Genomic DNA, 25,506 nt, shown 5'->3' on the forward strand with positions numbered 1-25,506 from the left:
GTAAGTCGGAAAGCAAAAGACCTATATCCTATGATATCCCTTAGAGGCGTTATCTAATCACTGACACAAATGAACATATTTCCACAGAGAAAGACACTCACAGACTTAGAAAACCAACTATGCTCATCTAAAAGGAAAGGTGGGGGGAATGGATAAATGAGATTAGTGTTACTATACATATCCAAATACATATTATATACATATTTCAAAACGACCGACCATATAGCAAGGGAGGTCTACAGAACACTCTGTAATATTTTACATGGGAAGAGGATCTGTAGAGTAGACATATATAATGTACAAATGAACCAGATTGTGTACCCCTAGGACAAACAATATTCTAGTCCTTACCCCGATTAAAAAAATTAACAAAAACAAGAAGTAATGAGACCTAAACTTATGGGGGTTTCTCCTGGCACATTCCATTCTAATTTACAACCTAGGAACACGACTTCCAGAAAGGCTCTGCTGCCCTAGTACTCAGATTTGGGAATGGAGAAATGCTGCCTCCTTGTGGCCATTTCCCACAACAGCAGCTTTCAACCCACTGCTAAAGGTCACTAAATATTCACCAACTTGCCATTCTGTAAATGACACCTGCCCTCCAAATAAATCCTGGGATCAAAAATGGAGCAAAAATTTCAAAAGAGGGCAACCTTCCAAGAAGACAATTTCAAGAGCTATGTGGTACTCACAGCTTTTCCTTTAAAGAAGAGGAAAGAAAAAGGTGTGGGAAAATGATATATTTTAGGAATTTTTAAAGACATGCAAACCCAAATTACAAAAACCTATCAGCTCACAGCAGTCAGAATGGCCATCAGCAAAAATGTTTCAAAAAATAAATGCTGAAGGGAATGTGGAGGAATGCGTACACTCGGCCCTAAGGGGGACGTGGTAAGAGCCACTAATGAAAACACAATGGAAGTGCCTTGAAAAGGTAAACACTGAGCTACCCGTCAATCAGTCATACCCACTGCTGGGCCTATCCCCTGAGAAAATGAGAATCAAAACGTCACAGGCTGGCAATCCTGCACTCCAGCCATATTGACCATAGCCAACATTTGGAAGCAATGAAAATGTCCATCAACAGAGGAACGCACCAAGAAGAACTCTTCCATGTACACAATGTAATATTGCTCCAATAATAAATATAAGGTAAATTTAAAAGACAAACATAAGTAAGGAGACATCAGCATTTGTGGGTTTCTTCAGGCACAATCCACTCTAATTTATAACCGAGGAACACCACTGGCCGGAAGGCCTGTTGCCCTAGTACCAGCATGGGGAACGTAGAAAGACTGCCACCCTCTGGCCGTTACCTGCAAACGCAGGTTTAAGCCTGTGCTAATGGTCACCGCAAAATGTCTTCAGGGAGGTAATGGCGAAAAAATTTTAAAATTATGACATACATACTTTAAGAAAACACTTTGAAGAACTAAGCTGTACTCACAGCCTGAAAAATGAAAAGGACCTGCCTTAAAGCTCAGTTTTAATGGATCATGAGACACATGCAAATTCAGCCAAAAAGACGTATCAGCTCACACCAGTCAGAATAACCATCAGTAAAAAACCACAAAGAATAAATGCTGAAGGTGCTGTGGAGAAATGCAAACCCTCCACTTTAAGTGGGATGTAACCTGGAGAGAGCCACTCATGAGAGCAGAGTGGAGGTGCCGTTAAAAGGTAAACATTGAGCTACCGTACGATCCAGAGGCTTATTCCTGGACCTATAACCTAAGAAGACAGAATTGGAAAGAAAGAGGCAGGCAAATCTGCATTGCACAGTATTACCATAGCCAAGATATGGAAGTCACCAAAAAGTCCACCGACAGATGGGTGGACAAAGAAGAACTGCTACATGTACAGATGGATTATGAGCTAGCGATAAAATGAAACAATGCCATTTGCAGCACCATAGATGACTCTAGAAGTAATCACGCAACTTGGAGTAAGTGAGAAAGCGAAAGACACATATCCTATCATACCACATAGAGGTGTTACCTAAAAATTGATACAAACGAAGATACTTCCACAGAGAAAGGCAATCACAGATTCAGTACAAAAACTTAAGGTTCACCAAATGGAAAGGTGTGAGGATTGGGTACATTACCATATTGAGGTGAACAGAGATATACAAACACACGTGAAATATATAATCACCAAAGACCTACAGAATACCAAGAGAAGACTACTCAACATTGTGTCATAACCTACACGGGAAAAGATTCCAAAGAAGAATAGATATATGTATATGTGTGAAGGAACCACATCTTGCACACCTAGACCAAACAAACCATTGTAATCGAATTTGCTGTGATAAAGAATAAAAATTTTGTTAAAAATACAAACAAGAAGGAATGACACATACACTTAAAGGGCTTTTTCCCGGCACATTCCATTGTAATTTACAACCTAGAACACGACTTCCATTAAGGCTCTGTTGCCCTAGTGACCAGATTTGGTAAAGGAGAAATGCTGCCCCCTTGTGGCCGTTTCCCGCAAGAGCAGCTTTAAACCCACAGCTACTGGTCACTTAAAATTCACAAGGGCTCAGGGCTGTAAAGGACACCTGCCGTCAAAAATTGTGCTCAGGTGGGGAATGGACAAAAGAAATTCAAAACAGGCGAATGTTTCAAGAAGATAGTATGCAGAGGTAAGTATTCCTCACTCTCTTTAAACAAAAAAACAGGAAAATGGGTAAAAGCTCAACCTCAGGAATGATTAGACTCATGCAATCTAATCAACCAAAAGGTTTCAACTCACACCTGTCGACTGACCGTCAGCAAAAAGTCTACCAACAATAAATGCTGACGGGGTTGTAGAGAACTGTGTAACCTCTAGGTGCTGGTGAGATGTAAAGTGGTTAACAGCCAGTAAGGAGTACCAAAAGGAACTGCGTTGAAAAGTGAAAATTGAGGTACCACTCAATGCAACAGGCACACCACTGGGCCTCTCACCTGAGAAGACCAGGATCGAAAAGACACAGGCTGCAAAGGCTGCACTGCAGCCTTATTCAAAATAGCCAAGATGGGAAGCAACCAAAATGTCCATCAACAGGTGAATGGATAAAGAAGAAGGAGTCCATGTACACAATGGAATATTAGCCATGGAAAACAATGAAACACTGCTCTTTGAGGCACCAGAGATGAGCCTGGCGATAATCACAAAACATGAGGTAAGTCGGAAAGCAAAAGACCTATATCCTATGATATCCCTTAGAGGCGTTATCTAATCACTGACACAAATGAACATATTTCCACAGAGAAAGACACTCACAGACTTAGAAAACCAACTATGCTCATCTAAAAGGAAAGGTGGGGGGAATGGATAAATGAGATTAGTGTTACTATACATATCCAAATACATATTATATACATATTTCAAAACGACCGACCATATAGCAAGGGAGGTCTACAGAACACTCTGTAATATTTTACATGGGAAGAGGATCTGTAGAGTAGACATATATAATGTACAAATGAACCAGATTGTGTACCCCTAGGACAAACAATATTCTAGTCCTTACCCCGATTAAAAAAAATAACAAAAACAAGAAGTAATGAGACCTAAACTTATGGGGGTTTCTCCTGGCACATTCCATTCTAATTTACAACCTAGGAACACGACTTCCAGAAAGGCTCTGCTGCCCTAGTACTCAGATTTGGGAATGGAGAAATGCTGCCTCCTTGTGGCCATTTCCCACAACAGCAGCTTTCAACCCACTGCTAAAGGTCACTAAATATTCACCAACTTGCAATTCTGTAAATGACACCTGCCCTCCAAATAAATCCTGGGATCAAAAATGGAGCAAAAATTTCAAAAGAGGGCAACCTTCCAAGAAGACAATTTCAAGAGCTATGTGGTACTCACAGCTTTTCCTTTAAAGAGGAAAGAAAAGGTGTGGGAAAATGATATATTTTAGGAATTTTTAAAGACATGCAAACCCAAATTACAAAACCCTATCAGCTCACAGCAGTCAGAATGGCCATCAGCAAAAATGTTTCAAAAAATAAATGCTGAAGGGACTGTGGAGGAATGCGTACACTCGGCCCTAAGGGGGACGTGGTAAGAGCCACTAATGAAAACACAATGGAAGTGCCTTGAAAAGGTAAACACTGAGCTACCCGTCAATCAGTCATACCCACTGCTGGGCCTATCCCCTGAGAAAATGAGAATCAAAACGTCACAGGCTGGCAACCCTGCACTCCAGCCATATTGACCATAGCCAACATTTGGAAGCAATGAAAATGTCCATCAACAGAGGAACGCACCAAGAAGAACTGTTCCATGTACACAATGTAATATTGCTCCAATAATAAATATAAGGTAAATTTAAAAGACAAACATAAGTAAGGAGACATCAGCATTTGTGGGTTTCTTCAGGCACATTCCACTCTAATTTATAACCGAGGAACACCACTGGCCGGAAGGCCTGTTGCCCTAGTACCAGCATGGGGAACGTAGAAAGACTGCCACCCTCTGGCCGTTACCTGCAAACGCAGGTTTAAGCCTGTGCTAATGGTCACCGCAAAATGTCTTCAGGGAGGTAATGGCTAAAAAATTTTAAAATTATGACATACATACTTTAAGAAAACACTTTGAAGAACTAAGCGGTACTCACAGCCTGAAAAATGAAAAGGACCTGCCTTAAAGCTCAGTTTTAATGGATCATGAGACACATGCAAATTCAGCCACAAAGACGTATCAGCTCACACCAGTCAGAATAACCATCAGTAAAAAACCACAAAGAATAAATGCTGAAGGTGCTGTGGAGAAATGCAAACCCTCCACTTTAAGTGGGATGTAACCTGGAGAGAGCCACTCATGAGAGCAGAGTGGAGGTGCCGTTAAAAGGTAAACATTGAGCTACCGTACGATCCAGAGGCTTATTCCTGGACCTATAACCTAAGAAGACAGAATTGGAAAGAAAGAGGCAGGCAAATCTGCATTGCACAGTATTACCATAGCCAAGATATGGAAGTCACCAAAAAGTCCACCGACAGATGGGTGGACAAAGAAGAACAGCTACATGTACAGATGGATTATGAGCTAGCGATAAAATGAAGCAATGCCATTTGCAGCACCATAGATGACTCTAGAAGTAATCACGCAACTTGGAGTAAGTGAGAAAGCGAAAGACACATATCCTATCATACCACATAGAGGTGTTACCTAAAAATTGATACAAACGAAGATACTTCCACAGAGAAAGGCAATCACAGATTCAGTACAAAAACTTAAGGTTCACCAAATGGAAAGGTGTGAGGATTGGGTACATTACCATACTGAGGTGAACAGAGATATACAAACACACGTGAAATATATAATCACCAAAGACCTACAGAATACCAAGAGAAGACTACTCAACATTGTGTCATAACCTACACGGGAAAAGATTCCAAAGAAGAATAGATATATGTATATGTGTGAAGGAACCACGTCTTGCACACCTAGACCAAACAAACCATTGTAATCGAATTTGCTGTGATAAAGAATAAAAATTTTGTTAAAAATACAAACAAGAAGGAATGACACATACACTTAAAGGGCTTTTTCCCGGCACATTCCATTGTACTTTACAACCTAGAACACGACTTCCATTAAGGCTCTGTTGCCCTAGTGACCAGATTTGGTAAAGGAGAAATGCTGCCCCCTTGTGGCCGTTTCCCGCAAGAGCAGCTTTAAACCCACAGCTACTGGTCACTTAAAATTCACAAGGGCTCAGGGCTGTAAAGGACACCTGCCGTCAAAAATTGTGCTCAGGTGGGGAATGGACAAAAGAAATTCAAAACAGGCAAATGTTTCAAGAAGATAGTATGCAGAGGTAAGTATTCCTCACTCTCTTTAAACAAAAAAACAGGAAAATGGGTAAAAGCTCAACCTCAGGAATGATTAGACTCATGCAATCTAATCAACCAAAAGGTTTCAACTCACACCTGTCGACTGACCGTCAGCAAAAAGTCTACCAACAATAAATGCTGACGGGGTTGTAGAGAACTGTGTAACCTCTAGGTGCTGGTGAGATGTAAAGTGGTTAACAGCCAGTAAGGAGTACCAAAAGGAACTGCGTTGAAAAGTGAAAATTGAGGTACCACTCAATGCAACAGGCACACCACTGGGCCTCTCACCTGAGAAGACCAGGATCGAAAAGACACAGGCTGCAAAGGCTGCACTGCAGCCTTATTCAAAATAGCCAAGATGGGAAGCAACCAAAATGTCCATCAACAGGTGAATGGATAAAGAAGAAGGAGTCCATGTACACAGTGGAATATGAGCCATGGAAAACAATGAAACACTGCTCTTTGAGGCACCAGAGATGAGCCTGGAGATAATCACAAAACATGAGGTAAGTCGGAAAGCAAAAGACCTATATCCTATGATATCCCTTAGAGGCGTTATCTAATCACTGACACAAATGAACATATTTCCACAGAGAAAGACACTCACAGACTTAGAAAACCAACTATGCTCATCTAAAAGGAAAGGTGGGGGGAATGGATAAATGAGATTAGTGTTACTATACATATCCAAATACATATTATATACATATTTCAAAACGACCGACCATATAGCAAGGGAGGTCTACAGAACACTCTGTAATATTTTACATGGGAAGAGGATCTGTAGAGTAGACATATATAATGTACAATTGAACCAGATTGTGTACCCCTAGGACAAACAATATTCTAGTCCTTACCCCGATTAAAAAAATTAACAAAAACAAGAAGTAATGAGACCTAAACTTATGGGGGTTTCTCCTGGCACATTCCATTCTAATTTACAACCTAGGAACACGACTTCCAGAAAGGCTCTGCTGCCCTAGTACTCAGATTTGGGAATGGAGAAATGCTGCCTCCTTGTGGCCATTTCCCACAACAGCAGCTTTCAACCCACTGCTAAAGGTCACTAAATATTCACCAACTTGCCATTCTGTAAATGACACCTGCCCTCCAAATAAATCCTGGGATCAAAAATGGAGCAAAAATTTCAAAAGAGGGCAAACTTCCAAGAAGACAATTTCAAGAGCTATGTGGTACTCACAGCTTTTCCTTTAAAGAAGAGGAAAGAAAAAGGTGTGGGAAAATGATATATTTTAGGAATTTTTAAAGACATGCAAACCCAAATTACAAAAACCTATCAGCTCACAGCAGTCAGAATGGCCATCAGCAAAAATGTTTCAAAAAATAAATGCTGAAGGGACTGTGGAGGAATGCGTACACTCGGCCCTAAGGGGGACGTGGTAAGAGCCACTAATGAAAACACGATGGAAGTGCCTTGAAAAGGTAAACACTGAGCTACCCGTCAATCAGTCATACCCACTGCTGGGCCTATCCCCTGAGAAAATGAGAATCAAAACGTCACAGGCTGGCAATCCTGCACTCCAGCCATATTGACCATAGCCAACATTTGGAAGCAATGAAAATGTCCATCAACAGAGGAACGCACCAAGAAGAACTGTTCCATGTACACAATGTAATATTGCTCCAATAATAAATATAAGGTAAATTTAAAAGACAAACATAAGTAAGGAGACATCAGCATTTGTGGGTTTCTTCAGGCACATTCCACTCTAATTTATAACCGAGGAACACCACTGGCCGGAAGGCCTGTTGCCCTAGTACCAGCATGGGGAACGTAGAAAGACTGCCACCCTCTGGCCGTTACCTGCAAACGCAGGTTTAAGCCTGTGCTAATGGTCACCGCAAAATGTCTTCAGGGAGGTAATGGCCAAAAAATTTTAAAATTATGACATACATACTTTAAGAAAACACTTTGAAGAACTAAGCGGTACTCACAGCCTGAAAAATGAAAAGGACCTGCCTTAAAGCTCAGTTTTAATGGATCATGAGAAACATGCAAATTCAGCCACAAAGACGTATCAGCTCACACCAGTCAGAATAACCATCAGTAAAAAACCACAAAGAATAAATCCTGAAGGTGCTGTGGAGAAATGCAAACCCTCCACTTTAAGTGGGATGTAACCTGGAGAGAGCCACTCATGAGAGCAGAGTGGAGGTGTCGTTAAAAGGTAAACATTGAGCTACCGTACGATCCAGAGGCTTATTCATGGACCTATAACCTAGGAAGACAGAATTGGAAAGAAAGAGGCAGGCAAATCTGCATTGCACAGTATTACCATAGCCAAGATATGGAAGTCACCAAAAAGTCCACCGACAGATGGGTGGACAAAGAAGAACTGCTACATGTACAGATGGATTATGAGCTAGCGATAAAATGAAGCAATGCCATTTGCAGCACCATAGATGACTCTAGAAGTAATCACGCAACTTGGAGTAAGTGAGAAAACGAAAGACACATATCCTATCATACCACATAGAGGTGTTACCTAAAAATTGATACAAACGAAGATACTTCCACAGAGAAAGGCAATCACAGATTCAGTACAAAAACTTAAGGTTCACCAAATGGAAAGGTGTGAGGATTGGGTACATTACCATATTGAGGTGAACAGAGATATACAAACACACGTGAAATATATAATCACCAAAGACCTACAGAATACCAAGAGAAGACTACTCAACATTGTGTCATAACCTACACGGGAAAAGATTCCAAAGAAGAATAGATATATGTATATGTGTGAAGGAACCACGTCTTGCACACCTAGACCAAACAAACCATTGTAATCGAATTTGCTGTGATAAAGAATAAAAATTTTGTTAAAAATACAAACAAGAAGGAATGACACATACACTTAAAGGGCTTTTTCCCGGCACATTCCATTGTACTTTACAACCTAGAACACGACTTCCATTAAGGCTCTGTTGCCCTAGTGACCAGATTTGGTAAAGGAGAAATGCTGCCCCCTTGTGGCCGTTTCCCGCAAGAGCAGCTTTAAACCCACAGCTACTGGTCACTTAAAATTCACAAGGGCTCAGGGCTGTAAAGGACACCTGCCGTCAAAAATTGTGCTCAGGTGGGGAATGGACAAAAGAAATTCAAAACAGGCGAATGTTTCAAGAAGATAGTATGCAGAGGTAAGTATTCCTCACTCTCTTTAAACAAAAAAACAGGAAAATGGGTAAAAGCTCAACCTCAGGAATGATTAGACTCATGCAATCTAATCAACCAAAAGGTTTCAACTCACACCTGTCGACTGACCGTCAGCAAAAAGTCTACCAACAATAAATGCTGACGGGGTTGTAGAGAACTGTGTAACCTCTAGGTGCTGGTGAGATGTAAAGTGGTTAACAGCCAGTAAGGAGTACCAAAAGGAACTGCGTTGAAAAGTGAAAATTGAGGTACCACTCAATGCAACAGGCACACCACTGGGCCTCTCACCTGAGAAGACCAGGATCGAAAAGACACAGGCTGCAAAGGCTGCACTGCAGCCTTATTCAAAATAGCCAAGATGGGAAGCAACCAAAATGTCCATCAACAGGTGAATGGATAAAGAAGAAGGAGTCCATGTACACAATGGAATATTAGCCATGGAAAACAATGAAACACTGCTCTTTGAGGCACCAGAGATGAGCCTGGAGATAATCACAAAACATGAGGTAAGTCGGAAAGCAAAAGACCTATATCCTATGATATCCCTTAGAGGCGTTATCTAATCACTGACACAAATGAACATATTTCCACAAAGAAAGACACTCACAGACTTAGAAAACCAACTATGCTCATCTAAAAGGAAAGGTGGGGGGAATGGATAAATGAGATTAGTGTTACTATACATATCCAAATACATATTATATACATATTTCAAAACGACCGACCATATAGCAAGGGAGGTCTACAGAACACTCTGTAATATTTTACATGGGAAGAGGATCTGTAGAGTAGACATATATAATGTACAAATGAACCAGATTGTGTACCCGTAGGACAAACAATATTCTAGTCCTTACCCCGATTAAAAAAATTAACAAAAACAAGAAGTAATGAGACCTAAACTTATGGGGGTTTCTCCTGGCACATTCCATTCTAATTTACAACCTAGGAACACGACTTCCAGAAAGGCTCTGCTGCCCTAGTACTCAGATTTGGGAATGGAGAAATGCTGCCTCCTTGTGGCCATTTCCCACAACAGCAGCTTTCAACCCACTGCTAAAGGTCACTAAATATTCACCAACTTGCAATTCTGTAAATGACACCTGCCCTCCAAATAAATCCTGGGATCAAAAATGGAGCAAAAATTTCAAAAGAGGGCAACCTTCCAAGAAGACAATTTCAAGAGCTATGTTGTACTCACAGCTTTTCCTTTAAAGAGGAAAGAAAAGGTGTGGGAAAATGATATATTTTAGGAATTTTTAAAGACATGCAAACCCAAATTACAAAACCCTATCAGCTCACAGCAGTCAGAATGGCCATCAGCAAAAATGTTTCAAAAAATAAATGCTGAAGGGACTGTGGAGGAATGCGTACACTCGGCCCTAAGGGGGACGTGGTAAGAGCCACTAATGAAAACACAATGGAAGTGCCTTGAAAAGGTAAACACTGAGCTACCCGTCAATCAGTCATACCCACTGCTGGGCCTATCCCCTGAGAAAATGAGAATCAAAACGTCACAGGCTGGCAACCCTGCACTCCAGCCATATTGACCATAGCCAACATTTGGAAGCAATGAAAATGTCCATCAACAGAGGAACGCACCAAGAAGAACTGTTCCATGTACACAATGTAATATTGCTCCAATAATAAATATAAGGTAAATTTAAAAGACAAACATAAGTAAGGAGACATCAGCATTTGTGGGTTTCTTCAGGCACATTCCACTCTAATTTATAACCGAGGAACACCACTGGCCGGAAGGCCTGTTGCCCTAGTACCAGCAGGGGGAACGTAGAAAGACTGCCACCCTCTGGCCGTTACCTGCAAACGTAGGTTTAAGCCTGTGCTAATGGTCACCGCAAAATGTCTTCAGGGAGGTAATGGCCAAAAAATTTTAAAATTATGACATACATACTTTAAGAAAACACTTTGAAGAACTAAGCGGTACTCACAGCCTGAAAAATGAAAAGGACCTGCCTTAAAGCTCAGTTTTAATGGATCATGAGACACATGCAAATTCAGCCACAAAGACGTATCAGCTCACACCAGTCAGAATAACCATCAGTAAAAAACCACAAAGAATAAATGCTGAAGGTGCTGTGGAGAAATGCAAACCCTCCACTTTAAGTGGGATGTAACCTGGAGAGAGCCACTCATGAGAGCAGAGTGGAGGTGCCGTTAAAAGGTAAACATTGAGCTACCGTACGATCCAGAGGCTTATTCCTGGACCTATAACCTAAGAAGACAGAATTGGAAAGAAAGAGGCAGGCAAATCTGCATTGCACAGTATTACCATAGCCAAGATATGGAAGTCACCAAAAAGTCCACCGACAGATGGGTGGACAAAGAAGAACTGCTACATGTACAGATGGATTATGAGCTAGCGATAAAATGAAGCAATGCCATTTGCAGCACCATAGATGACTCTAGAAGTAATCACGCAACTTGGAGTAAGTGAGAAAACGAAAGACACATATCCTATCATACCACATAGAGGTGTTACCTAAAAATTGATACAAACGAAGATACTTCCACAGAGAAAGGCAATCACAGATTCAGTACAAAAACTTAAGGTTCACCAAATGGAAAGGTGTGAGGATTGGGTACATTACCATATTGAGGTGAACAGAGATATACAAACACACGTGAAATATATAATCACCAAAGACCTACAGAATACCAAGAGAAGACTACTCAACATTGTGTCATAACCTACACGGGAAAAGATTCCAAAGAAGAATAGATATATGTATATGTGTGAAGGAACCATGTCTTGCACACCTAGACAAAACAAACCATTGTAATCGAATTTGCTGTGATAAAGAATAAAAATTTTGTTAAAAATACAAACAAGAAGGAATGACACATACACTTAAAGGGCTTTTTCCCGGCACATTCCATTGTACTTTACAACCTAGAACACGACTTCCATTAAGGCTCTGTTTCCCTAGTGACCAGATTTGGTAAAGGAGAAATGCTTCCCCCTTGTGGCCGTTTCCCGCAAGAGCAGCTTTAAACCCACAGCTACTGGTCACTTAAAATTCACAAGGGCTCAGGGCTGTAAAGGACACCTGCCGTCAAAAATTGTGCTCAGGTGGGGAATGGACAAAAGAAATTCAAAACAGGCGAATGTTTCAAGAAGATAGTATGCAGAGGTAAGTATTCCTCACTCTCTTTAAACAAAAAAACAGGAAAATGGGTAAAAGCTCAACCTCAGGAATGATTAGACTCATGCAATCTAATCAACCAAAAGGTTTCAACTCACACCTGTCGACTGACCGTCAGCAAAAAGTCTACCAACAATAAATGCTGACGGGGTTGTAGAGAACTGTGTAACCTCTAGGTGCTGGTGAGATGTAAAGTGGTTAACAGCCAGTAAGGAGTACCAAAAGGAACTGCGTTGAAAAGTGAAAATTGAGGTACCACTCAATGCAACAGGCACACCACTGGGCCTCTCACCTGAGAAGACCAGGATCGAAAAGACACAGGCTGCAAAGGCTGCACTGCAGCCTTATTCAAAATAGCCAAGATGGGAAGCAACCAAAATGTCCATCAACAGGTGAATGGATAAAGAAGAAGGAGTCCATGTACACAGTGGAATATTAGCCATGGAAAACAATGAAACACTGCTCTTTGAGGCACCAGAGATGAGCCTGGAGATAATCACAAAACATGAGGTAAGTCGGAAAGCAAAAGACCTATATCCTATGATATCCCTTAGAGGCGTTATCTAATCACTGACACAAATGAACATATTTCCACAGAGAAAGACACTCACAGACTTAGAAAACCAACTATGCTCATCTAAAAGGAAAGGTGGGGGGAATGGATAAATGAGATTAGTGTTACTATACATATCCAAATACATATTATATACATATTTCAAAACGACCGACCATATAGCAAGGGAGGTCTACAGAACACTCTGTAATATTTTACATGGGAAGAGGATCTGTAGAGTAGACATATATAATGTACAATTGAACCAGATTGTGTACCCCTAGGACAAACAATATTCTAGTCCTTACCCCGATTAAAAAAATTAACAAAAACAAGAAGTAATGAGACCTAAACTTATGGGGGTTTCTCCTGGCACATTCCATTCTAATTTACAACCTAGGAACACGACTTCCAGAAAGGCTCTGCTGCCCTAGTACTCAGATTTGGGAATGGAGAAATGCTGCCTCCTTGTGGCCATTTCCCACAACAGCAGCTTTCAACCCACTGCTAAAGGTCACTAAATATTCACCAACTTGCCATTCTGTAAATGACACCTGCCCTCCAAATAAATCCTGGGATCAAAAATGGAGCAAAAATTTCAAAAGAGGGCAACCTTCCAAGAAGACAATTTCAAGAGCTATGTGGTACTCACAGCTTTTCCTTTAAAGAAGAGGAAAGAAAAAGGTGTGGGAAAATGATATATTTTAGGAATTTTTAAAGACATGCAAACCCAAATTACAAAAACCTATCAGCTCACAGCAGTCAGAATGGCCATCAGCAAAAATGTTTCAAAAAATAAATGCTGAAGGGACTGTGGAGGAATGCATATACTCGGCCCTAAGGGGGACGTGGTAAGAGCCACTAATGAAAACACAATGGAAGTGCCTTGAAAAGGTAAACACTGAGCTACCCGTCAATCAGTCATACCCACTGCTGGGCCTATCCCCTGAGAAAATGAGAATCAAAACGTCACAGGCTGGCAATCCTGCACTCCAGCCATATTGACCATAGCCAACATTTGGAAGCAATGAAAATGTCCATCAACAGAGGAACGCACCAAGAAGAACTGTTCCATGTACACAATGTAATATTGCTCCAATAATAAATATAAGGTAAATTTAAAAGACAAACATAAGTAAGGAGACATCAGCATTTGTGGGTTTCTTCAGGCACAATCCACTCTAATTTATAACCGAGGAACACCACTGGCCGGAAGGCCTGTTGCCCTAGTACCAGCATGGGGAACGTAGAAAGACTGCCACCCTCTGGCCGTTACCTGCAAACGCAGGTTTAAGCCTGTGCTAATGGTCACCGCAAAATGTCTTCAGGGAGGTAATGGCCAAAAAATTTTAAAATTATGACATACATACTTTAAGAAAACACTTTGAAGAACTAAGCGGTACTCACAGCCTGAAAAATGAAAAGGACCTGCCTTAAAGCTCAGTTTTAATGGATCATGAGAAACATGCAAATTCAGCCACAAAGACGTATCAGCTCACACCAGTCAGAATAACCATCAGTAAAAAACCACAAAGAATAAATCCTGAAGGTGCTGTGGAGAAATGCAAACCCTCCACTTTAAGTGGGATGTAACCTGGAGAGAGCCACTCATGAGAGCAGAGTGGAGGTGCCGTTAAAAGGTAAACATTGAGCTACCGTACGATCCAGAGGCTTATTCCTGGACCTATAACCTAGGAAGACAGAATTGGAAAGAAAGAGGCAGGCAAATCTGCATTGCACAGTATTACCATAGCCAAGATATGGAAGTCACCAAAAAGTCCACCGACAGATGGGTGGACAAAGAAGAACTGCTACATGTACAGATGGATTATGAGCTAGCGATAAAATGAAACAATGCCATTTGCAGAACCATAGATGACTCTAGAAGTAATCACGCAACTTGGAGTAAGTGAGAAAGCGAAAGACACATATCCTATCATACCACATAGAGGTGTTACCTAAAAATTGATACAAACGAAGATACTTCCACAGAGAAAGGCAATCACAGATTCAGTACAAAAACTTAAGGTTCACCAAATGGAAAGGTGTGAGGATTGGGTACATTACCATATTGAGGTGAACAGAGATATACAAACACACGTGAAATATATAATCACCAAAGACCTACAGAATACCAAGAGAAGACTACTCAACATTGTGTCATAACCTACACGGGAAAAGATTCCAAAGAAGAATAGATATATGTATATGTGTGAAGGAACCACATCTTGCACACCTAGACCAAACAAACCATTGTAATCGAATTTGCTGTGATAAAGAATAAAAATTTTGTTAAAAATACAAACAAGAAGGAATGACACATACACTTAAAGGGCTTTTTCCCGGCACATTCCATTGTACTTTACAACCTAGAACACGACTTCCATTAAGGCTCTGTTTCCCTAGTGACCAGATTTGGTAAAGGAGAAATGCTGCCCCTTGTGGCCGTTTCCCGCAAGAGCAGCTTTAAACCCACAGCTACTGGTCACTTAAAATTCACAAGGGCTCAGGGCTGTAAAGGACACCTGCCGTCAAAAATTGTGCTCAGGTGGGGAATGGACAAAAGAAATTCAAAACAGGCGAATGTTTCAAGAAGATAGTATGCAGAGGTAAGTATTCCTCACTCTCTTTAAACAAAAAAACAGGAAAATGGGTAAAAGCTCAACCTCAGGAATGATTAGACTCATGCAATCTAATCAACCAAAAGGTTTCAACTCACACCTGTCGACTGACCGTCAGCAAAAAGTCTACCAACAATAAATGCTGACGGGGTTGTAGAGAACTGTGTAACCTCTAGGTGCTGGTGAGATGTAAAGTGGTTAACAGCCAGTAAGGAGTACCAAAAGGAACTGCGTTGAAAAGTGAAAATTGAGGTACCACTCAATGCAACAGGCACACCACTGGGCCTCTCACCTGAGAAGACCAGGATCGAAAAGACACAGGCTGCAAAGGCTGCACTGCAGCCTTATTCAAAATAGCCAAGATGGGAAGCAACCAAAATGTCCATCAACAGGTGAATGGATAAAGAAGAAGGAGTCCATGTACACAATGGAATATTAGCCATGGAAAACAATGAAACACTGCTCTTTGAGGCACCAGAGATGAGCCTGGCGATAATCACAAAACATGAGGTAAGTCGGAAAGCAAAAGACCTATATCCTATGATATCCCTTAGAGGCGTTATCTAATCACTGACACAAATGAACATATTTCCACAGAGAAAGACACTCACAGACTTAGAAAACCAACTATGCTCATCTAAAAGGAAAGGTGGGGGGAATGGATAAATGAGATTAGTGTTACTATACATATCCAAATACATATTATATACATATTTCAAAACGACCGACCATATAGCAAGGGAGGTCTACAGAACACTCTGTAATATTTTACATGGGAAGAGGATCTGTAGAGTAGACATATATAATGTACAAATGAACCAGATTGTGTACCCCTAGGACAAACAATATTCTAGTCCTTACCCCGATTAAAAAAATTAACAAAAACAAGAAGTAATGAGACCTAAACTTATGGGGGTTTCTCCTGGCACATTCCATTCTAATTTACAACCTAGGAACACGACTTCCAGAAAGGCTCTGCTGCCCTAGTACTCAGATTTGGGAATGGAGAAATGCTGCCTCCTTGTGGCCATTTCCCACAACAGCAGCTTTCAACCCACTGCTAAAGGTCACTAAATATTCACCAACTTGCCATTCTGTAAATGACACCTGCCCTCCAAATAAATCCTGGGATCAAAAATGGAGCAAAAATTTCAAAAGAGGGCAACCTTCCAAGAAGACAATTTCAAGAGCTATGTGGTACTCACAGCTTTTCCTTTAAAGAAGAGGAAAGAAAAAGGTGTGGGAAAATGATATATTTTAGGAATTTTTAAAGACATGCAAACCCAAATTACAAAAACCTATCAGCTCACAGCAGTCAGAATGGCCATCAGCAAAAATGTTTCAAAAAATAAATGCTGAAGGGAATGTGGAGGAATGCGTACACTCGGCCCTAAGGGGGACGTGGTAAGAGCCACTAATGAAAACACAATGGAAGTGCCTTGAAAAGGTAAACACTGAGCTACCCGTCAATCAGTCATACCCACTGCTGGGCCTATCCCCTGAGAAAATGAGAATCAAAACGTCACAGGCTGGCAATCCTGCACTCCAGCCATATTGACCATAGCCAACATTTGGAAGCAATGAAAATGTCCATCAACAGAGGAACGCACCAAGAAGAACTCTTCCATGTACACAATGTAATATTGCTCCAATAATAAATATAAGGTAAATTTAAAAGACAAACATAAGTAAGGAGACATCAGCATTTGTGGGTTTCTTCAGGCACAATCCACTCTAATTTATAACCGAGGAACACCACTGGCCGGAAGGCCTGTTGCCCTAGTACCAGCATGGGGAACGTAGAAAGACTGCCACCCTCTGGCCGTTACCTGCAAACGCAGGTTTAAGCCTGTGCTAATGGTCACCGCAAAATGTCTTCAGGGAGGTAATGGCGAAAAAATTTTAAAATTATGACATACATACTTTAAGAAAACACTTTGAAGAACTAAGCTGTACTCACAGCCTGAAAAATGAAAAGGACCTGCCTTAAAGCTCAGTTTTAATGGATCATGAGACACATGCAAATTCAGCCAAAAAGACGTATCAGCTCACACCAGTCAGAATAACCATCAGTAAAAAACCACAAAGAATAAATGCTGAAGGTGCTGTGGAGAAATGCAAACCCTCCACTTTAAGTGGGATGTAACCTGGAGAGAGCCACTCATGAGAGCAGAGTGGAGGTGCCGTTAAAAGGTAAACATTGAGCTACCGTACGATCCAGAGGCTTATTCCTGGACCTATAACCTAAGAAGACAGAATTGGAAAGAAAGAGGCAGGCAAATCTGCATTGCACAGTATTACCATAGCCAAGATATGGAAGTCACCAAAAAGTCCACCGACAGATGGGTGGACAAAGAAGAACTGCTACATGTACAGATGGATTATGAGCTAGCGATAAAATGAAACAATGCCATTTGCAGCACCATAGATGACTCTAGAAGTAATCACGCAACTTGGAGTAAGTGAGAAAGCGAAAGACACATATCCTATCATACCACATAGAGGTGTTACCTAAAAATTGATACAAACGAAGATACTTCCACAGAGAAAGGCAATCACAGATTCAGTACAAAAACTTAAGGTTCACCAAATGGAAAGGTGTGAGGATTGGGTACATTACCATATTGAGGTGAACAGAGATATACAAACACACGTGAAATATATAATCACCAAAGACCTACAGAATACCAAGAGAAGACTACTCAACATTGTGTCATAACCTACACGGGAAAAGATTCCAAAGAAGAATAGATATATGTATATGTGTGAAGGAACCACATCTTGCACACCTAGACCAAACAAACCATTGTAATCGAATTTGCTGTGATAAAGAATAAAAATTTTGTTAAAAATACAAACAAGAAGGAATGACACATACACTTAAAGGGCTTTTTCCCGGCACATTCCATTGTAATTTACAACCTAGAACACGACTTCCATTAAGGCTCTGTTGCCCTAGTGACCAGATTTGGTAAAGGAGAAATGCTGCCCCCTTGTGGCCGTTTCCCGCAAGAGCAGCTTTAAACCCACAGCTACTGGTCACTTAAAATTCACAAGGGCTCAGGGCTGTAAAGGACACCTGCCGTCAAAAATTGTGCTCAGGTGGGGAATGGACAAAAGAAATTCAAAACAGGCGAATGTTTCAAGAAGATAGTATGCAGAGGTAAGTATTCCTCACTCTCTTTAAACAAAAAAACAGGAAAATGGGTAAAAGCTCAACCTCAGGAATGATTAGACTCATGCAATCTAATCAACCAAAAGGTTTCAACTCACACCTGTCGACTGACCGTCAGCAAAAAGTCTACCAACAATAAATGCTGACGGGGTTGTAGAGAACTGTGTAACCTCTAGGTGCTGGTGAGATGTAAAGTGGTTAACAGCCAGTAAGGAGTACCAAAAGGAACTGCGTTGAAAAGTGAAAATTGAGGTACCACTCAATGCAACAGGCACACCACTGGGCCTCTCACCTGAGAAGACCAGGATCGAAAAGACACAGGCTGCAAAGGCTGCACTGCAGCCTTATTCAAAATAGCCAAGATGGGAAGCAACCAAAATGTCCATCAACAGGTGAATGGATAAAGAAGAAGGAGTCCATGTACACAATGGAATATTAGCCATGGAAAACAATGAAACACTGCTCTTTGAGGCACCAGAGATGAGCCTGGCGATAATCACAAAACATGAGGTAAGTCGGAAAGCAAAAGACCTATATCCTATGATATCCCTTAGAGGCGTTATCTAATCACTGACACAAATGAACATATTTCCACAGAGAAAGACACTCACAGACTTAGAAAACCAACTATGCTCATCTAAAAGGAAAGGTGGGGGGAATGGATAAATGAGATTAGTGTTACTATACATATCCAAATACATATTATATACATATTTCAAAACGACCGACCATATAGCAAGGGAGGTCTACAGAACACTCTGTAATATTTTACATGGGAAGAGGATCTGTAGAGTAGACATATATAATGTACAAATGAACCAGATTGTGTACCCCTAGGACAAACAATATTCTAGTCCTTACCCCGATTAAAAAAAATAACAAAAACAAGAAGTAATGAGACCTAAACTTATGGGGGTTTCTCCTGGCACATTCCATTCTAATTTACAACCTAGGAACACGACTTCCAGAAAGGCTCTGCTGCCCTAGTACTCAGATTTGGGAATGGAGAAATGCTGCCTCCTTGTGGCCATTTCCCACAACAGCAGCTTTCAACCCACTGCTAAAGGTCACTAAATATTCACCAACTTGCAATTCTGTAAATGACACCTGCCCTCCAAATAAATCCTGGGATCAAAAATGGAGCAAAAATTTCAAAAGAGGGCAACCTTCCAAGAAGACAATTTCAAGAGCTATGTGGTACTCACAGCTTTTCCTTTAAAGAGGAAAGAAAAGGTGTGGGAAAATGATATATTTTAGGAATTTTTAAAGACATGCAAACCCAAATTACAAAACCCTATCAGCTCACAGCAGTCAGAATGGCCATCAGCAAAAATGTTTCAAAAAATAAATGCTGAAGGGACTGTGGAGGAATGCGTACACTCGGCCCTAAGGGGGACGTGGTAAGAGCCACTAATGAAAACACAATGGAAGTGCCTTGAAAAGGTAAACACTGAGCTACCCGTCAATCAGTCATACCCACTGCTGGGCCTATCCCCTGAGAAAATGAGAATCAAAACGTCACAGGCTGGCAACCCTGCACTCCAGCCATATTGACCATAGCCAACATTTGGAAGCAATGAAAATGTCCATCAACAGAGGAACGCACCAAGAAGAACTGTTCCATGTACACAATGTAATATTGCTCCAATAATAAATATAAGGTAAATTTAAAAGACAAACATAAGTAAGGAGACATCAGCATTTGTGGGTTTCTTCAGGCACATTCCACTCTAATTTATAACCGAGGAACACCACTGGCCGGAAGGCCTGTTGCCCTAGTACCAGCATGGGGAACGTAGAAAGACTGCCACCCTCTGGCCGTTACCTGCAAACGCAGGTTTAAGCCTGTGCTAATGGTCACCGCAAAATGTCTTCAGGGAGGTAATGGCTAAAAAATTTTAAAATTATGACATACATACTTTAAGAAAACACTTTGAAGAACTAAGCGGTACTCACAGCCTGAAAAATGAAAAGGACCTGCCTTAAAGCTCAGTTTTAATGGATCATGAGACACATGCAAATTCAGCCACAAAGACGTATCAGCTCACACCAGTCAGAATAACCATCAGTAAAAAACCACAAAGAATAAATGCTGAAGGTGCTGTGGAGAAATGCAAACCCTCCACTTTAAGTGGGATGTAACCTGGAGAGAGCCACTCATGAGAGCAGAGTGGAGGTGCCGTTAAAAGGTAAACATTGAGCTACCGTACGATCCAGAGGCTTATTCCTGGACCTATAACCTAAGAAGACAGAATTGGAAAGAAAGAGGCAGGCAAATCTGCATTGCACAGTATTACCATAGCCAAGATATGGAAGTCACCAAAAAGTCCACCGACAGATGGGTGGACAAAGAAGAACAGCTACATGTACAGATGGATTATGAGCTAGCGATAAAATGAAGCAATGCCATTTGCAGCACCATAGATGACTCTAGAAGTAATCACGCAACTTGGAGTAAGTGAGAAAGCGAAAGACACATATCCTATCATACCACATAGAGGTGTTACCTAAAAATTGATACAAACGAAGATACTTCCACAGAGAAAGGCAATCACAGATTCAGTACAAAAACTTAAGGTTCACCAAATGGAAAGGTGTGAGGATTGGGTACATTACCATACTGAGGTGAACAGAGATATACAAACACACGTGAAATATATAATCACCAAAGACCTACAGAATACCAAGAGAAGACTACTCAACATTGTGTCATAACCTACACGGGAAAAGATTCCAAAGAAGAATAGATATATGTATATGTGTGAAGGAACCACGTCTTGCACACCTAGACCAAACAAACCATTGTAATCGAATTTGCTGTGATAAAGAATAAAAATTTTGTTAAAAATACAAACAAGAAGGAATGACACATACACTTAAAGGGCTTTTTCCCGGCACATTCCATTGTACTTTACAACCTAGAACACGACTTCCATTAAGGCTCTGTTTCCCTAGTGACCAGATTTGGTAAAGGAGAAATGCTGCCCCCTTGTGGCCGTTTCCCGCAAGAGCAGCTTTAAACCCACAGCTACTGGTCACTTAAAATTCACAAGGGCTCAGGGCTGTAAAGGACACCTGCCGTCAAAAATTGTGCTCAGGTGGGGAATGGACAAAAGAAATTCAAAACAGGCGAATGTTTCAAGAAGATAGTATGCAGAGGTAAGTATTCCTCACTCTCTTTAAACAAAAAAACAGGAAAATGGGTAAAAGCTCAACCTCAGGAATGATTAGACTCATGCAATCTAATCAACCAAAAGGTTTCAACTCACACCTGTCGACTGACCGTCAGCAAAAAGTCTACCAACAATAAATGCTGACGGGGTTGTAGAGAACTGTGTAACCTCTAGGTGCTGGTGAGATGTAAAGTGGTTAACAGCCAGTAAGGAGTACCAAAAGGAACTGCGTTGAAAAGTGAAAATTGAGGTACCACTCAATGCAACAGGCACACCACTGGGCCTCTCACCTGAGAAGACCAGGATCGAAAAGACACAGGCTGCAAAGGCTGCACTGCAGCCTTATTCAAAATAGCCAAGATGGGAAGCAACCAAAATGTCCATCAACAGGTGAATGGATAAAGAAGAAGGAGTCCATGTACACAGTGGAATATGAGCCATGGAAAACAATGAAACACTGCTCTTTGAGGCACCAGAGATGAGCCTGGAGATAATCACAAAACATGAGGTAAGTCGGAAAGCAAAAGACCTATATCCTATGATATCCCTTAGAGGCGTTATCTAATCACTGACACAAATGAACATATTTCCACAGAGAAAGACACTCACAGACTTAGAAAACCAACTATGCTCATCTAAAAGGAAAGGTGGGGGGAATGGATAAATGAGATTAGTGTTACTATACATATCCAAATACATATTATATACATATTTCAAAACGACCGACCATATAGCAAGGGAGGTCTACAGAACACTCTGTAATATTTTACATGGGAAGAGGATCTGTAGAGTAGACATATATAATGTACAATTGAACCAGATTGTGTACCCCTAGGACAAACAATATTCTAGTCCTTACCCCGATTAAAAAAATTAACAAAAACAAGAAGTAATGAGACCTAAACTTATGGGGGTTTCTCCTGGCACATTCCATTCTAATTTACAACCTAGGAACACGACTTCCAGAAAGGCTCTGCTGCCCTAGTACTCAGATTTGGGAATGGAGAAATGCTGCCTCCTTGTGGCCATTTCCCACAACAGCAGCTTTCAACCCACTGCTAAAGGTCACTAAATATTCACCAACTTGCCATTCTGTAAATGACACCTGCCCTCCAAATAAATCCTGGGATCAAAAATGGAGCAAAAATTTCAAAAGAGGGCAAACTTCCAAGAAGACAATTTCAAGAGCTATGTGGTACTCACAGCTTTTCCTTTAAAGAAGAGGAAAGAAAAAGGTGTGGGAAAATGATATATTTTAGGAATTTTTAAAGACATGCAAACCCAAATTACAAAAACCTATCAGCTCACAGCAGTCAGAATGGCCATCAGCAAAAATGTTTCAAAAAATAAATGCTGAAGGGACTGTGGAGGAATGCGTACACTCGGCCCTAAGGGGGACGTGGTAAGAGCCACTAATGAAAACACGATGGAAGTGCCTTGAAAAGGTAAACACTGAGCTACCCGTCAATCAGTCATACCCACTGCTGGGCCTATCCCCTGAGAAAATGAGAATCAAAACGTCACAGGCTGGCAATCCTGCACTCCAGCCATATTGACCATAGCCAACATTTGGAAGCAATGAAAATGTCCATCAACAGAGGAACGCACCAAGAAGAACTGTTCCATGTACACAATGTAATATTGCTCCAATAATAAATATAAGGTAAATTTAAAAGACAAACATAAGTAAGGAGACATCAGCATTTGTGGGTTTCTTCAGGCACATTCCACTCTAATTTATAACCGAGGAACACCACTGGCCGGAAGGCCTGTTGCCCTAGTACCAGCATGGGGAACGTAGAAAGACTGCCACCCTCTGGCCGTTACCTGCAAACGCAGGTTTAAGCCTGTGCTAATGGTCACCGCAAAATGTCTTCAGGGAGGTAATGGCCAAAAAATTTTAAAATTATGACATACATACTTTAAGAAAACACTTTGAAGAACTAAGCGGTACTCACAGCCTGAAAAATGAAAAGGACCTGCCTTAAAGCTCAGTTTTAATGGATCATGAGAAACATGCAAATTCAGCCACAAAGACGTATCAGCTCACACCAGTCAGAATAACCATCAGTAAAAAACCACAAAGAATAAATCCTGAAGGTGCTGTGGAGAAATGCAAACCCTCCACTTTAAGTGGGATGTAACCTGGAGAGAGCCACTCATGAGAGCAGAGTGGAGGTGTCGTTAAAAGGTAAACATTGAGCTACCGTACGATCCAGAGGCTTATTCATGGACCTATAACCTAGGAAGACAGAATTGGAAAGAAAGAGGCAGGCAAATCTGCATTGCACAGTATTACCATAGCCAAGATATGGAAGTCACCAAAAAGTCCACCGACAGATGGGTGGACAAAGAAGAACTGCTACATGTACAGATGGATTATGAGCTAGCGATAAAATGAAGCAATGCCATTTGCAGCACCATAGATGACTCTAGAAGTAATCACGCAACTTGGAGTAAGTGAGAAAACGAAAGACACATATCCTATCATACCACATAGAGGTGTTACCTAAAAATTGATACAAACGAAGATACTTCCACAGAGAAAGGCAATCACAGATTCAGTACAAAAACTTAAGGTTCACCAAATGGAAAGGTGTGAGGATTGGGTACATTACCATATTGAGGTGAACAGAGATATACAAACACACGTGAAATATATAATCACCAAAGACCTACAGAATACCAAGAGAAGACTACTCAACATTGTGTCATAACCTACACGGGAAAAGATTCCAAAGAAGAATAGATATATGTATATGTGTGAAGGAACCACGTCTTGCACACCTAGACCAAACAAACCATTGTAATCGAATTTGCTGTGATAAAGAATAAAAATTTTGTTAAAAATACAAACAAGAAGGAATGACACATACACTTAAAGGGCTTTTTCCCGGCACATTCCATTGTACTTTACAACCTAGAACACGACTTCCATTAAGGCTCTGTTGCCCTAGTGACCAGATTTGGTAAAGGAGAAATGCTGCCCCCTTGTGGCCGTTTCCCGCAAGAGCAGCTTTAAACCCACAGCTACTGGTCACTTAAAATTCACAAGGGCTCAGGGCTGTAAAGGACACCTGCCGTCAAAAATTGTGCTCAGGTGGGGAATGGACAAAAGAAATTCAAAACAGGCGAATGTTTCAAGAAGATAGTATGCAGAGGTAAGTATTCCTCACTCTCTTTAAACAAAAAAACAGGAAAATGGGTAAAAGCTCAACCTCAGGAATGATTAGACTCATGCAATCTAATCAACCAAAAGGTTTCAACTCACACCTGTCGACTGACCGTCAGCAAAAAGTCTACCAACAATAAATGCTGACGGGGTTGTAGAGAACTGTGTAACCTCTAGGTGCTGGTGAGATGTAAAGTGGTTAACAGCCAGTAAGGAGTACCAAAAGGAACTGCGTTGAAAAGTGAAAATTGAGGTACCACTCAATGCAACAGGCACACCACTGGGCCTCTCACCTGAGAAGACCAGGATCGAAAAGACACAGGCTGCAAAGGCTGCACTGCAGCCTTATTCAAAATAGCCAAGATGGGAAGCAACCAAAATGTCCATCAACAGGTGAATGGATAAAGAAGAAGGAGTCCATGTACACAATGGAATATTAGCCATGGAAAACAATGAAACACTGCTCTTTGAGGCACCAGAGATGAGCCTGGAGATAATCACAAAACATGAGGTAAGTCGGAAAGCAAAAGACCTATATCCTATGATATCCCTTAGAGGCGTTATCTAATCACTGACACAAATGAACATATTTCCACAAAGAAAGACACTCACAGACTTAGAAAACCAACT

The sequence above is a fragment of the Eschrichtius robustus genome, chromosome 5 (genome assembly GCF_028021215.1).
Source record: "Eschrichtius robustus isolate mEscRob2 chromosome 5, mEscRob2.pri, whole genome shotgun sequence".
Taxonomy (NCBI): Eukaryota; Metazoa; Chordata; class Mammalia; order Artiodactyla; family Eschrichtiidae; genus Eschrichtius; species Eschrichtius robustus.